The sequence below is a fragment of the Pelodiscus sinensis genome, chromosome 15 (assembly GCF_049634645.1).
Source record: "Pelodiscus sinensis isolate JC-2024 chromosome 15, ASM4963464v1, whole genome shotgun sequence".
Taxonomy (NCBI): Eukaryota; Metazoa; Chordata; order Testudines; family Trionychidae; genus Pelodiscus; species Pelodiscus sinensis.
Genome location: NC_134725.1, coordinates 18,027,276 through 18,041,953, shown reverse-complemented (window position 1 = coordinate 18,041,953; position 14,678 = coordinate 18,027,276). Strand labels below are relative to the sequence as shown.

Below are 14,678 nucleotides of genomic sequence, written 5' to 3'. Positions count from 1 at the left end.
AGACAAATGTTGAAAAGCAGCGTCTAAATTATGCCTGTGATTTTATGAGTATGAGATTTGAAGTCTCTAAGATGTGGCTGTACACATGTAAACCAGTCATGTCTTAGAATGTTAGATCTCTAGCTTCCCCCAGACTTCAGTGGGAGAGGATCGTATGCAAAATCTGCACAGCAAAGTAACTGATGCAAATTTAGACACTGGTCTAAATAGATAAAAGAAACTGATTGCTGCTTTAGTGTTTTCCAGGAGAAGTAAGAAGTGGCATCTATAAAGCTGGAATAATAATCTCCATTTGCCAAGGGATGTGGTGGATTCTCTCTCACCCGGAGTCAGCAAATCAAGACGGGGCTCAATGGAAGAATCATTCAGTGAAATTTGATAGCTGGTGTATACAGAAAATCAGACTACATGATCATCAGACCTTAAAAATCATGATTCCTGTTCCCAGACTCTTTGAAAAGAAGGAATACTTTTAGAGGTTAATAATCCCCAGAGATGCGGATTTTAAATGCAGATTTTAAAACCACCTAAACGCAGATTTTAAAACCATCCCCCAAAACTTTGGAAAGATGTAAAATTGGAACCAAGATCCAACCTTTGCAAAAGGCCCCCATAATATTATGAGAAAGATGTGGCACATTAACCTGCCAATAACTAAATTTTAAAATCTTAAAAGAGAGTGCTGCTGATGGAGGCTTTTCTAGCACATACTAGATTTTGATCCTTTTGGCTAGACTCATAACTCGCCCCCCCAGACCAGCCTGTCCCAGTTCTGGACAACAGCTGACATTACACACAGCTCAGTCAGTGTTTTGCTAAGGGATTTTTTGTGATCTACTCCTACAAGCACACCCCAACCTCTGCATTATAACTGAGCAAACAGCACGGGTATTCTCTGGTCATTTTGGAGGCGGTATGAAGATGCCTCTGGGGTCAGATGTCTGAAATATCCTGAGATGTATTTCAGGTTTGCAGTTTAGGTCACAGCAACCCTGGACTAAAACCCCATAAAAAATCCCATCTGGAAGGTGCTGTAGTGTCCCTTGGCTTAAAGCAGTTTCCATCATATGCAGGGTTTACAGTTTTGTTCAATGGCTTTCAGCATTTTGGTTGTTACCAAAATCCTCTGGCATGCAATTAGGTGGGAGCTCGATCTTTATAAATCTCAGGCCTTGGCATAAGGAGGCCTTGCATCAGAGATGCCCCATCAAACATGTCCCATTATTATCAGACCCATGCTGAGCATAATTAGAAGAACTGCTTGATTTGGGATTCAAGTAAAAAGAACCTGACGATGTCTCGCCACATTCTTAATCAAGAGTAGCAAGATTCAGGGACCTTAGAAGACACATTTTCACAACTGTACTGTGGTCAGTTATCCCATCATACTTCGTTGCACATCTGTCATGTGTGCAGAGTTCAGGGGAAACTGTAACCATTTTGGAAGGGCAAACATCTGCACTTGCTAAAATTGTGGGCATGGTTTAGCAAGTCAATCGCAAATTCCTCCCTAGAAACCGCAGCTGTTTACAGTCTGGCAAGCGCCATTTACTAGAACATATCACCTCCCAGGCACTCACCTTGATTGAAGGATCCACGAGAGTTTCCACTAGAAAATCCTTTTTTCCTGGGATTAACATCTCCTTGTTCCTTTTAGGGTGAAGCCTGGAACACAAGTTGCCATTATCCAAAGCCACTATTCAATATGCACAGATGTTTATGTCCAACAGCTCCCATGAGGACTGGTTCTCCATCATGTGGGTGTTGTACAAACATGGCTAACGAGACAGCCTTTGTCCCAGAAAGTTTTGGCAAAGACAAGTCAACCTGTGAAATAAACTTAATTGCATTCAGGGCCCAATTCCAAGACTCATTTCAACCAGTGGAAAGACTCCCCATTAATTTCAATAGAAGTCTGATCAGGGTCTTTATACTTTGCAAGCAAGCATTGGTTTGGAACCATCCAACCATAATCTAAATGTGCAATGATTTACCTACCTGCATTTTCCTAAACACCGTTGCTCAGCGACTGGCTTGAAAAGTAACCTGCACCCTGTTTGACCCATGCCAGCAAAGTTGTCCCTGAGGATTTTGATTCATGAGTCAAACCTACAGAGATACAACCACACTGCTATCTCCGGCTGCATCTGTTCACCGTGTGCGAACAACTGCTGCAAGGGAGTATTTATATTCTGACATATTTATGCATTTCATACTTCAGCAGTAAGCGATTAGGCAAAGCAGTCCTAATGCTGGAAAGAGCTCACCAGCTGAACTGTGCTTATGCAGGGTGATCAGCTGCTGGCATGAATCTGCATGGATTCTGTTACCTGCTGCAATATAGACATCAATATGAAGGGATTACCCTGTAAGAACATGAGTGGGGTTCAGCTTTCTCTAAGTGACCCAAGCACATGCCCAGCATGTTTGGATGAGCAGATCAAATAAAAGATCCATTAGAGAGCAAAGCAGTACAGGCCCACGTTCTTGGGGACTGAAATCAAGGACATATTTTCAATCTCTGAGTAGGATAAAGAAAACTGATGCCATCAGCAATGGCCCTCAGCCCAAGCGGGCCAACTGGACAGTATATTTTCATTAGCTATCAGCCTTAAATACAGCTTTGTGGGATGCTGGGTTTTCTGCAATAACTCATCAGCAAAATCATAGAACACTAGAACTGGAAAGGACCTCAAGAGGTCATCAAGTCCAGTCCCCTGCCCTCATGGCAGGACCAACCACCATCTAGATTGTTCCTGATTGATTGATGTCTGTCTAACCTGCTCCTAAATATCTCCAGTGATGGAGATTCCACAACCTCCCAAGGCAATTTATTCCAGTGTTTCACCACCCCGGCAGCTGGGAAGTTTTTTCCTAATGTCCAACCTAAACTTCCCTTGCTGCAATTTGATTACCAGGGTCTCATAAAGAGGAACTGAAGCTTCATGGAAGATATGCTGTTTTTGCCATGGACCACGTATTTGTCTCTCCTAATTTTTTTCAAAGGCACTCATGGTATTAGCTTCTTAAAGAATGTATCTGCTTCCACTACTTGTCCCTTGCTTGCAGCCACTGTAACCTTGTTTCATTTAGTTTTTACATCCTCATAAGTTGCACATACTTGAGACCTGACTCAAAGCCCAAGGAAATTGGTGGGAATCTTTCTTTGGTTTCAATCACCCCAGGAACTAGTTCTTTGACAACAACAAATTCCAGTGACAAAAGCAGGGCATTAGGGGGTTTCAAGCAGGGATGAAAGAAGCCAAACCAGATGAACTCTTGAGAAACTAAGATCCTGTGTGGGGCAAATGAGTGTGGCATGAATACCCTGCCCTTTGATTGGTCCTTCTAGCCAAGAAGTTCTAAGTACTTTCAAAACCTGCATGAACTAAGCCTTACAATGCTCCCGGCATAGAAGCCAACTCCGTGGGTCCACCAGAGCTCAAGTTCCCACTGAAAAAAACACACACAGGGCCAGATTAGGGTTGCCAAGTGTCCAGTATTCACCTGGATAGTCCGGTATTTTTGCCTCCTGTCTGGTAAAAAAATTCACCTAAGATGTCCGGTATTTTCTGATTTTTTTTCCCCGTCCAGGAGGCGAAAATGCCAGGCACCTGGCAACCCTACAAACACTCAGCGCCTGGCTTCCCCCCTCGCCGAGACCCCCCCCCCCCAGTCTCCCAACATCCCCAGCCCCCTCACCCCAGACCCCATGCTTACTTGGTTCTGCAAGGCTGCCAGCATAAAATGGCTGCCAGCAAAAAGACCAAGGGAAAGCAATGACTCCCCTGAGTCTTAGTGCTCAACCACTCCCCTGTTCCTATCCCTGCACTCACTCTTAAAGGGGACATGCTGTTTTAATGCTGTTTTATTTTAATATATGTGTGTGTGGGTGTGTGTGTGTGTGTATAGATATAGATCTATAGTAGCCCAGTGTCTGTGCGTCTGTAATGCTGACGCTGATGCAGATGTACACGGCTACGCTCAGCTGGGTCCCGGCAGGGGAGCAAGCAGCGGCAAGCAGCCCTTTGGGGTCCGCACTTCCCACATGTGGGGAGTGCAGACCCCAAAGGGCCACATGCCGCCCCGGGTCCCGCTGAGCGGCGCTCTCACCGGGGGCCAAAGGGCCGCTTGCCGCCGCTTGCTCCCCTGCCGGGACCCAGCTGAGTGCTCCCAGCTGAGCGCACCAGGGAGGGAGGGGAAGGGGGACGGGACTGGCCGGAAGGGGGGCGGGAAGCAGAGCTGGGGGGAGATCGGGGGCTGTGGGGCTGGAGCAGAGAATGGGAGGGCCCGGAGGAAGGGGGGCAAGTGCCGCGTGGGAGCTTGCAGTGGAAAAATAAAGCCATGGGAGGGACCACACCAGCACACTGCCCGTAGCAGAGAAAGAGTTGAGGATCCTGGTGAGTCACTGCCCCCCTCGCTCTCTGAACCAGGGCCCCGGGCCCGCAAGGCAGCTCCAGCCCACGAACGACCACATAAGCCTTGCCCACACAGCACCCCGGCCAGCACAGAGGCTGGCTCCACAGTGCACACATGTACACTCTTGTGACATCCCACTGCCTTACCTCACAGTAAGGTCCCCCAAACACAATGGCACCTGAAGCTCCCCAGCTTCCTAAAAATAACCCCCACTCAAAGTAGCTTCCCTAGCAATGCCTGCTCTGACCCCTCCTCCCCCACACCCTGCCACTACTTTGCCACAGTAACACTTCAACAACCACTATGGTGGATGATTGATAGCCGCTCAGCTGGGCCCGGGGCGGCAAGCAGCCATTTGGGGTCCACGCTCCCCACGTGTGGGAAACGCGGACCCCAAAGGGCCGCTTGCCACCGCTTGCTTCCCCGCCAGGGCCCGGCAGGAGCGCTGCTCAGCTGGGAGCAGCGCAGTGTGTCACTGAGGGGAAGCGGGGTGGGGCGGGGCGCCACGCAGGGAGGGAAAGGGGGCGGGGCTGGCTGGAAGGGGGGTGGGAAGCAAAGCTAGCGGAGGAGTGTGTGGGGGGCCGTGGGGCTGGCCGGCAGGAAGAGGGGGTGGGAAGCAGAGCTGGGGGGGATCGGGGGCCATGGGGCTGGATGGGAGGAGGGGGTGGGAAACAGACCTGGCAAGGGGGGGGGCCCGTACAGCCACAGGCTGCTTGCCGCCGCTTGCTCCCCTGCCGGGGCCCAGCTGAGCGCCGCTCAGGTGGGCCCAGTGGGACAGGAAGGGGGGCAGGGTGATAATGTACACGGCTCCCTCCCTCGCAGCAGCCCGGCTAAGCAGGCAGCACTCAGCCAAGTGCCACGGCAGAGGGGAAGGGGAAGAGGAAGAGGGGCGGGGAGAGACGGAGGGGAGAGAGAGGCAGGAGGAGGAGGAGAAGAGAAAGAAAGAGACGGAGAGAGAGGCAGGAGGAGGAGGAGAAGAGAAAGGGAGAGTGAGAGGCAGGAGGGGGAGAAGAGAAAGAAAGAGACGGAGAGAGAGGCAGGAGGAGGAGGAGAAGAGAAAGAAAGAGACGGAGAGAGAGGCAGGAGGAGGAGGAGAAGAGAAAGGGAGAGTGAGAGGCAGGAGGGGGAGAAGAGAAAGAAAGAGACGGAGAGAGAGGCAGGAGGCGGAGGAGAGCTGAGAGGGGGGGGAGGCCGTAGGAAGAGAGAAAGACAGCGCAAAAGAGCTCAGAAGAGAAGACCTAAAAATCCCGTTTTATGATGGGCTAATTGGCTAGTATATATATATATATTGCTTAATAAGTCTTGGAGTCCTCTCTCCCCCCCCCCCCCTTTTTTTATTTCAACAGAATTTTTTCCCGGTGGTTTTGTTTGTTTGTTTGTTTGTTTGTTTGTTTGTTTGTTTGTTTGTTTGTTTGTGGGGGCGGGGGTGTTTGGTATTTTTGTTTCAACCATCTGGCAACCCTAGGCCAGATTAATCTTTTGTGGGCCTGGTGCCTGAACTGTGGTCCATCCCCTGCTCTTTCAGCACTCTGCCTTGAGACTTTTGCCCTGCTAATTCTCTTCCCTCCAAAGCCCCACCCGTGTTCATCCTCTTCCCCCCAAAGTCCCACCCACTGCTCACCCTCTTTCTCCTCAGGTCTTTCTCCTCCCCTCCTCCTCCCTCCCCCTCCCCCGCACACTCACATGGGGAGAGTTAAGGGAGAGGAGCAACTATTAGCAAAATAAAAAGTCTCAGGCCAGGGAAACAGAGAAGTAACCATCTTATTTTTAGCTGGCACTAGGGTTGCCAGATGGTTTCAACAAAAAACTGGACACACTTGACATTACGTCACAATTTACATTGTCTTATTTAGAAAATATCGGACATTTATATTTTCTCAGTTTGTTTCATGAACAGGAAGCTCAAATACTGGACTGTCCGGTTCAAAACTGGACACCTGGCAACCCTAGCTGGCACACAGCAGTTTCTGCCCCCTGGAAATTCAGAGACAATTTTGCTACAGACTCCAATAAGGGTGACAAGGAGGTTTTTTCAGGAAGTCGTTGGCAGAGCAATAACAGAAGTCAAGTCCCAGCTCCAGACCATCTGCACTCCAAAAGGAAGGCAGAAAATAGACACCACCAGCAGATTTCAAAAATAAACCAAATTACATTGCAAAGTTTCCCATCAGGCAGCAGGGTTCACTGACAAAAATAATGTTTCCTGCATAGGCACATTATTGCCTGTTGGTGTTTTAAGCTCCTAGAGGGTCTTGGATTCCCAGCTTTTCTTTGCAGTCATGAGGGTCAGAAATGTTCCTTTTTTAAATAAAAGTTGGGAGTCTAATCTCTTTATACATGATTATTGGAGTTGGCGCACTACAAAAAAGAAAAAAAACCAACCAACTATTGCAAGACTTGGCATCATCACCATCTTGCACTTTGCAAACCTTAGCTAATCATACAGTCCTAGAAAGGTCAGATTGGATGGGATTCTGAGAACTCATCTAGTCTATGGTCCTGCACTAGGAAATGATTCAAAGTAATTAAATTCAGAATAATAACTCCTGAAATAACAAAATTGAAATAGTGTGTCCCTACTATAGGGGAGCTTTGAAATTACAGACAGTCCCCGACTTACGCGGATCCGACTTATGTCGGATCCGCACTTACAAACGGGGCTTTCTCGCCCCGGAGGTCGAGGTGGCGGATTGCTGCCTGTGAGCTCCGGGGCGAGAAAGCCCCATTCGTAAGCTGCTCCCGGTGCCCCTGGTCTGCTGGAGACCGTCTCCAGCAGACCAGGGGCACCGGGACTGAAGCCGCAGCAGCGGCGGGTTCCCGCGGTTCTGAGGCTTTGCCAGAGCAAAGCCTCAGAGGCGCGGCACCCCGCTGCCGCTGCGGCTCTGCTCCCCGTGTCCCTGGTCTGCTGGGGGGGGGGCACAGCTAGTGTGCCCCCCCCCCCCAGCAGACCAGGCTTTTGTTGTGGACCCTGGGGCAGAGCAGCTGGGGCGCTGCCGATTGGTCCTGCAGCGCCGCTCTGGGCACTACTGGACCAACCTGGCAGCACCCCAGCTGCTCTGCCCCAGGTCCTGATTCAGCCGCTGCTGATCAGTTTCAGCAGTGGCTGAATCAGGACGCCTGGGGCAGAGCAGCTGGGCTGCTGCTGGGTTGGTCCAGTAGCGCCAAGGAGCGAGGAGCCATGCTACTGGAGCAACCCAGCAGCACCCCAGCTGCTCTGCCCCAGGCGTCCCCAAGTCAGCTGCTGCTGAAACTGACCAGCGCTGACTACAGGAAGCCGGAGGCAGAGTTGCTCTGCCCAGGGCTTCCTGGAATCAGCCGCTGATCAGTTTCAGAAGCAGCTGACTTGGGGACGCTTGAAGTTCTTAAGTTGAATCTGTATGTAAGAACTGGCGTCCAGATTCAGCCTGTTGAAACTGATCAGCGGCTGATTCCAGGAAGCCTGGGGCAGAGCAACTCTGCCTCGGGCTTCCTGTAGTCAGCCGCTGGTCAGTTTCAGCAGCGGCTGAATCTGGACGCCAGTTCCGACTTACATACAGATTCAACTTAAGAACAAACCTACAGTCCCTATCTTGTACGTAACCCGGGGACTGCCTGTAGTCTGAGGTAGGCTCCATTACTGTGGATGTGCTACCTCGACTTAGAGCCCCTGGAAGCACTGAGGAGTAATTACTTTGAATTATTCTGAGGAGTAGTTATTTCAAAATAGCAGCAGTGGGGCATCCACACTAATACCATTTCGATATAACTATTTTGAAATAAGCATTATTCCTGGTAGAAAGCAAGAGTACAGATTTTGAAATAACCAGCCCCTTATTTCAAAATAATGGCCTTGGTAGTGTGGGCACTCCCGTTATTATTTCAAAATAAGGGTGGTTATTTCTAAATAACTCCCTAGTATAGACCAGGGCTGAGGCAGGAGTAAATAAACAAGACCATCCCTGACAGACGTTTGGCTAACCTGTACTAAAAACCTCCAATAACAGGAGTTTCTCTACCTCCCTAGATAACCAGTTTTTCTAATACCTAAACTTTTTGCTGCTGCAGATTAAGTCTATGAGGGTGTGTCTACACTGCACTGTTATTTCAAGCTAAGTAGCATTATTTCAAAATAACAAGGTGAGCGTCTACACAGTCATTCCATTATTTCAAAATAATTTTGAAATAACGGACGGCTTATTCTGAAATCTGCAAACCTCATTATATGAGGTATAACACCTATTCCAAAACAGCTATTTCGAAATAAGGCATGTGTAGACACTCCACTGCTGCTATTTCAAAATAGCTCCTCAACAGAGCCATTCTAAGTAATTCCTCCCCAGTGCCTCCTGAGGCTCTAAATCAAGATAACATGTCTACATTAGGGAAGCCTGCCTCAGACAAATTTTGTGTTTCCCTGCAATGTAGAAGTGCTATTTTGAAATAAGCTATTTTGGAATAAGCTATTCTGAAATACCTTATTTCAAAACAAGCATGCAGTGTATACATACCTTTAGTCAACCCTGCCCTCCATGGACATGAACCAGGTGATCACTAGTCTCTTAATAGCACCCTTTTTACATATTTTAAGACTATGTCATGTCCTGGGCTAGCCGTCTCTTCTCTAAGTTCTTTCTTTCCTCTAAGCACTCCAGTAAGACAAGCAAGAATATGCTTTACTTTACAGATAAGGAAAGCAATTAAGGCCTGTGTCTCGCAATAAGCCCTGTCCAGAGAGAACTCTGCATATGCAGAGTCATTGCAGGATCAGGGACTGAGTGAAATGGTTCAAGGTCACAAAGAGAGTCAGAGCTGGAATTAATACACATGAGTTCCTATTCCCAGTCCTGTCTTCAGACCGCCCATTTTTCATTAAAGGGACAGTTCCCAAAATCGACATGTCCACTAGACTATCTGATTGCAAAGTTCATGTAATTTTGGTTTTGTGCGTTTATTTCTTTATTTATTTTCCTGCCCAATCCCTGTGAGCAATACAAAGCATGACAGAGCACAAAACAAAATGACATAGAAAGAAAAAAGAGATTTTAGTTACAAACATCCAGTTTTTAATCCCTCCCTACCCAAAAAAGAAAGATGTTTCAAAAGATGAAGATTCCCTTTACCATGTCCTTTAAAGTGAAATAAACATCTTTGTAAGTCCCAGGGAGTATGGGAGCAGAAGATGGCAGCTCATATTTCTGCACCTGCTGCCCCCGACAGAAAAGTTTAACAAGAATGTTTATTTGGAGAAAGAAAAAATGAAAAGCTAATGGATAAGCAGACACACACTGGGGATTGAGAGGGATCCTGGCATGAGCGGGGAAGGTCTCATTAAACCTGGAGCTCCCTTTTTCCTTTCACAACTAAATCCCACTGCAGGAGCTCTCCTGGGTGTCTTTCTGGGGTTGGTAGAGTTTGGATTGCTTTGAAATGCAAGGCTCCCCCTTTTGTTTGTTTTCTAAAAGGTTCGAGAGGGAGGAGAAGCCATCCCGGGCTACCAAAGCTGAGCTTTCTCAAAACACAAGCTCCGTCTCTTTGTTTCCTTCTCCTTCATTAGTTGTGTGTCTAATTAGCAACAGGCTCCCTTGGGCTTCCTGATACCAAAGCCACTCCATCTGGGGGCTTGTCAGAGCTCAGAAAAGATGCCAGCTGGTCACTGCTTCAGCTCCAAGCACTTGTGGTGCTAATACTGCTAGGGAGAGATGGGGGTCTAGTTTGCCATCTGATTTCCCCTAGTTTAGCTGAGCAGGCTCCATTCTTTGTAATGGGGCTCTCTCATTTATTTTAGAGAGAGGCTTGAACTGGACTAGAACCCAGGAATCCCGCTCTACTCCCTAGAAGATACCCCCTTCCCAGTACTCTGCTGTAGCAGCCCAAAAGACAATAAGCCAAATTCCCCTCTGTTTCCTCAGTGTGACCCTGGGACATGAGGGCCATAGACCTGGCTGAGCATCACTGGAGCACAAGGAGCTGCTCCTGGAGGAGGTTGTTGTCAAATGTGTCCAGCCAACCTTGAAGTGGCTTTTCTTAGGACTGAGCTCAGAGACTGGGGTTCTGATTGAAACAGAAAGCCCTTGGACATGGATTGCTGGCATCCGGCACCACTGTGTGAGAAAAGGGAAGGACACAGACTGAGCACAAAGGGCCACTCAGCTTGTTTTCCTTCTTCCTGCCCCCCACCAGCTTCCATCAGCAGATCCCTAAAGAGAGGGAGTTTATTCAACTCCCTACGGAGGCCAGAACCTGGTGGTGCCACAACGACTGATAGGCAAGCCCAGGACTGACAGGAGGATACTCTTTCAATTAGCAGCCGGATCTCCCTGTCTCTTTATCCTGGCCACATCTGTCCCTCTGACTCTTGCTCCTCCCACTGAGCCTGCAGCCAGTGACACGCTAGATCCGAAGTCTCATCCAGGCAACACAGAGTCCGTAGCTGTTGATATATTAGTAGTGCCATTAATAGCAAATGTGGCACACATTCAGTGATGTGAGGCTGGGCACACAGCCCCCTGAGTAGGGGCATAGAGCTGAGAAAGCCTTTACAGACATACAAACTTATGGGCCCATAGCATCACCTGAACTGGAAATTCCAGTAATAACATGGAGTGGGGAGGGGGATGGTAGCCATAAAGATCCCACAAGAGCCCAGTGAGTGTGACCAGGAAAGCTGCCATCCTGCCTTATAATGGAGGTGTTTAGAACCTGCTTGGTGCCTATGGTCTGCAAAACTTGGAAGAAGATAGTACCAGGCAGGGAATTCACTCATAGACAACAAGGAGAAAAAGGTAGTCCTGAGAAAAGTTCTCATTTACATCAGAGGGTCAACTCATAAAAATTTCTACATCCATTGTAAGATTGAGCTCTCCATGAAACTTTGGAGCTCTCGAAAGAAAACCCATTGAGTGCATAGTGACTTGGAATGTGGCCTTCTTGAGTCCTGAATTCTGCAAGCCTCTCAACAGCCAAATTCTTGCCTTCACTCCCTCGCAGAAATTTTTGCCTAGTAGTATATTCTATTGTCAAAACTGTACAATATTGGGACACCAACAAGAGCATTCCAGCTGCATTCCCTTGGCATTCCTCTGAGCTCCCTAAGTTAAAGTGGTAACCACGCACCAAATTTTTGGAACTGTAATGAGAGCAAGATAACCTTTTGGCATTTAAAATGACAGAGGTCAAATCAGAGTGCCCTTTGGCCTTTCCATATGACCTTGAGTCAAACTGTGTTTCCACAGAAGGTAAAGATCATTTGGCTTGATCCTGACGTACAGAAAGGTTCAGAGCTTATGTCTTTAGGGGGATATTTCTACCCCAGGAGATATCCCTACTATGGTAGAGATCCACATTAATATCATTTAAATAATTCAGGAACACCATTGAGATGGCTCATTGATGTTCATGTCATTGGCTTCTCTGAGGAATGGGATCCACTTGAGAAGATGCAGTTTCTTAGCACTCTTTTCCTATGCAAAGATATTTCTTAAAGAAGCAATATCCTGATATAAGTATTGATTCCTGCACAGGAGAGGAAAAACATTTCTGTCTGTAACAGTTCTAGCAATAGACCAAGTGGTTATGAATAGCAGATGACAAGAGAAGAAATCTGCTCTTAGCTTACCTGCTGTTCTCTGAGCCAAATCCAAGGCACAGAACTTTATGCCACGTCATTTGTTACTTTTCCGCCACTCACAGGATGCTTTTAAAGACACTTTTGTGGAGTAACTGTGTAATCAACAAAGAAACAATCAAGGATCAAAGTTTGTCTGGAAGAGCGGGTCCTCCAAAGAAGAAAAGGACAACCTGATAGATAAAGAGAGGTGTACAAAGATTTGACTCAGGTGCCTTCTTGAAGATCTGAGCATCTCTACCAGCATCTTCTGACCTCTCCCTCCTCCCCCCCCCCAAAAAAAGTATTTTTAGTAACATACCCTGAAGGTTGGGTACACCTTGCCAGAACCTAAGTCATGCACAGTTGATTCCTAACCTCACACCCGGTTTGATTGGCTTCTTGGAACTATTAATAATGGCATTACAAAACTACAAATTCCAACTCACTGGCTCTTTCTTATATCCAGAAACACTGCTGCTTTCCTGAGATAGAACCACCACCAGGAGGTGATTTATCCAGAAATTAAATATAAATGTTGGACATTTTAAGTCAAGTATATTTGGAAAACTATGAATTCAAAACAGTGCTACCATCCTAGCCTGTGCAAAGTGCTCCACAGATACTTGTTAGAGAAAAAACTGCCCCCCCAGTAAAAAGTTTGGCCAGGCCACTTTTGTTATGGTGGGCTGCAGTATTCCTTGGGAGAAACCGGCCACACCCTTCCTGCATACCATTGCCTTTAGAAAAAGGGAAGGTGTGAAAAGGGGAAAATAGCCTCAGACTCTCCCACCAGTCACCTTGGCGTGAGAACTGCGGGGCTTACCTGGTTGCCTGAAACCTGCACAGTTTTGGCCCAACCCTTGGGACACAGACCCCCACTTGGTGACGGTTGGGCCATATATGGTAATATGCAAGCTTGGGAAAGCGATGTTCAGATTTGGGGATAAATACCCATTGCACCATTTGCTCGAGGAGGTCTTTGCAACACACGTGTGCCTTCCCGTATACTTCAAAGCACTGCCGGCCTGATCAACCAACCAGCCACCTCCCCCGATTCTCGGGCGTAACCAAGGCCTTCGCAACTGAACTGATATCTTTGAAATGTTCCGTGTGCTATGTAAGTTGGTATGTATGATTTGATTTTTTCTTGTTGTATAAGCTTAGTGTTGTAGTTGTTTTGGGTAGTACATAGAGTTTGTAGTTATCACTGTTATTTAATTAGTGTAGCTGGATATTTTTAGAGTAGAGACTATTCCCCTTGCCATTCCCATCCTTATATCTCTGACACGTTTAACTAGAAATCGTGGAATAAATATAATAAATACCGTAAATTCATTATTAACACAGTCTATTAAAAACCTTAGAATAAATACTATTAATTCATCACTGTCATAAATAAATATCTTTTATTTGCTAAAACGGTCCACCTAGTTCTGTCCAACCCCCCTTGGGTATGCATCATTGAACCTGTGATTCTCGCGACAATACTGAGAGATCATATATTGATGAAAGATTGTCACACACAACTAATTTACATCTGAAAACTGACCAATACTGTAACATCTTAAATATAGTATCAAATGTGTGTGTTCTTTCCAATAACAAGCTACATCCTGCTTATTGAACTCAGCCTACTGGTCTCAAATAAAGCCAATTATATAGCATAAGTACCACTTTGGGAGGTTCCAGGCATATGGATGGTGTCAAGGACTGAAGAGAGATGGCAAAATTTATCACCTAAACAGAACTCACTTCTCTGCATTTCCAGCTTGGACCACAAAGACACATGACATGCCTTTTTCATGCCTTCCCACCATTCTTGTTTTTGCTGATTGTGATTAGGAAATGCCATTATGCACTGAACAATAACAACAACAAACAATAACAACAACAACAACAAAGCAGTTCAAAATGAACACAGCAGCGTTGGTGCAGATTGTGGGTGAAGGGTCCATGTGAGCCAGTGCTAGCAAGGAAGATATTCTTATGTCTGAGTCAGTGTTTCCCAATTGGTGCTCTGGAGAACCCTGGGGATCTGCGAAGCGAAAGCAAGGGTTCCGCAAAGAGCTGGCACTCCCCTGCCCCCTGTTAAAGAGACAGAGCCATGGTGAGGGGTTTTTGGGGCTTTTTTTTGTTTGTTTTGGGGGTTTTTGTTTTTGCTCAATTAAACGCGGCAGGGGCCTTTTTTTTTTTTTTTTTTTTTAAGGCAACTCTAGGGGTTCCGTGGCCAAATAAAATTGGGAAACACTGGTCTGAGTGATTGCTCATCCCTGACCAATTGGGATTAGAAAAACAATAGGTGGAGTGAAAAGTGAGAGCTAAAGCTCGAAAGAACAAAAGATAAGACACCCACTAGGCTCTGATCCTGAGTTCAGGTACTCAGTGTCACCTGGAATAATTACTGGAATCAGTAGAGTTGTTGCAGAGTCACACAGATGCTTGTTGTATCCAAGCTCACTAGTTGTATCCAAGCTGGTATAAGCCTCATCAGGAATGGGCCCAAGTGATAAAAGGCTCCTGAACTAGGGATGTAATAGTATAGTCAATTACCGATTAACTGATATGCAAAAGCTTATAGGTTAATGCTATAGACTATACACATTTCCCTTCTCCCCTTGCCAGTAAATTGTTTAGCAGACTAGCCAGCAGCCCAGCTCATTCCTGGCTTGCAATG

General features: G+C 46.9%; 1 long non-coding RNA gene across 2 annotated transcripts in view; it reads right to left on the bottom strand.

Annotated features, from left to right (window-relative positions):
- Nucleotides 1-2,148, bottom strand: part of LOC112547737 (uncharacterized) — a 186,301-nt gene extending 184,153 nt beyond the window's left edge. Inside the window, exons 1-2 of one of the 2 annotated variants that reach the window (XR_003091549.2) lie at nucleotides 1,999-2,148; nucleotides 1,581-1,665 (exon numbers count right to left, since the gene is read on the bottom strand). This is a non-coding gene — a long non-coding RNA (uncharacterized LOC112547737). The other variant, XR_003091548.2, reaches the window with a different exon arrangement.
- Nucleotides 2,149-14,678: the final 12,530 nt, after the last annotated feature.